A 1893-nucleotide genomic window follows, 5' to 3' on the forward strand; every position below is an offset into this window, starting at 1 on the left:
CCGAAACCTAGTTTCCCTTTTGTTCTATTCTGGGCTGGTTTACTGTTCTGCCTGAAAGGCTTTTTCCTCTCCCTGTTGGTGTGCACAAGAGGAGAATGGGTGCCCCCGCCTGGGATCCCTGCCTCCATCCCCACTGGGTGGCAGTGCTTTCCCAGCATTTTTCTCCCGGGTGTTGATTTCCTGGAATGCAAACGGACAGAACAGTCGGCCGGAGAGAAAAACACTTCCAGGTACTGGAACAGCCTGTTTCCTGGGACCATCACATGCTGTACCAGAAGGGGTTCAACAGGCCAGGAGGGCCCGAGTCTCAAGTCCCAGCATCTAGGTCAGTTGTAGAGAAGGAAAAATAAACATTGAAGAGGTCACGCCTGGGACGCTCTGGGACACTCTTGGCCAAAGGCTGGGAACATATTCCTGTCCTTCCTCCCCTGCCTCGTTGCTGGAAAGAGCCAACTCACCATTAAATCAAGACAGAAAACACTGTGCAAAACAAATCAGTCCAAGCAGAGAGCAGTGACTCCTTCCAGCCTCTCTCCCTCTCTGCAATGTCTCCTTTTGCCTTATACAGTATTAAAAATAATATTTCTCTCATGTTGGGCTGAGAAAAAAAAAGTAGGGGGTTTCTGAATTTCAGCATACTAATGCCAGAGCAGTCGGTGGTACTGCAGAGCCCCAGACCATACCGGCAACTCTGCCCCAACCCCGCTGGCTGAGACGCAGTGGGGTAGGTGTGTGCCCCCCACCAGGTCTCCACTGGGTCCTTCCCTCAGAAAGACTGTGAGAAATTCTGTCTCTTCTGCAATTGGCCCAATGCCTTAAAACTCACTTCTGCAATTCCAGCCCGTCCCTACATTTTCTTACTCTAATCTTCCTACAGTCCTTCCATTTTAAAATATTTTTTCTTAATTGGTCCTCTTCCTTCTTAATGCTCCTGTCGTTCTGTAGGTCACAGCGCTTCTCATGTTTCCATGCTGGCCCAGATTGTCACATCCTGCTCTCCTTTTTGGGAGGCATGAAGATATGCCCCCTAAAAAGGGGTATTTCATTTCAAAAGGTTTTCATGAAGAACAGTTACCACCTTTGACTTGGCTAGCAGTACCGGCTGGTCTGCAGTGGAAGAGAAGTGGATGAGGTGGTGGTGGTGTCCCACCTCCCCTTGAGGAGCTGCGCTTCTGTATCTTCACCTGTTTCTTGCCAAAACTAACAACAGTGGCTGCTGAAGCTGGCCAGTTCTTCCTACTGGGAAGCATTCTAAAAACCAGTAGCCTTCAGGAGCTGGCTGCTGGTTTTCTCCCTGCAATATCAGTAGCAAAACATGTGGTTTTCTGCTTGAGAAAAATAATCCACTGAGCTGGAAGAAAGTTGTCCAAATAAACTTCCAAATACAAATTCTTAGCTCTGCATATCAGACAACAGCCTCTTGTCTCTGCTGTGGCGGTTCCCCAGCCACACCTGCAGACCTTGGGCAAGCACGAGCCAGACCATCCCTCAGTGACAAACACGAGACGGCAGAATCACACAGCTTGGCTCCTTTCCCTCTCCTAATTCATGAGAGCCTCTCAAAAACTCTGACGTTTTAATAGCAGCACAGAGAGAGTTGTTTTTATCTGCCTCCTTGCTCTTTGTACCTTTCAGATTCGTGTTGCAATCTGAAGGACTCAAAGCATAGTGAAAAACAAAAACATTCCGGATCAGTAGTTTTATAAAGAAGCCAAAAATCACGAGGCTTGTGAAAAAATGGTAAGAACTCACAGTGCTGTGCCTTCAGTTACTAACAGTGAGGTGGGGGTGGAGACAGGAGACAACAGAAACCAAGTTTCCTTGAAACTTGTGGTTTCCTTTTCCTATCAGGGGTTCTCTCTCATCTGTGAAGCTGGCCAGTTCTTCCTACTG

Source organism: Calidris pugnax, unplaced genomic scaffold, assembly GCF_001431845.1.
Source record: "Calidris pugnax isolate Ruff unplaced genomic scaffold, ASM143184v1 scaffold117, whole genome shotgun sequence".
Taxonomy (NCBI): Eukaryota; Metazoa; Chordata; class Aves; order Charadriiformes; family Scolopacidae; genus Calidris; species Calidris pugnax.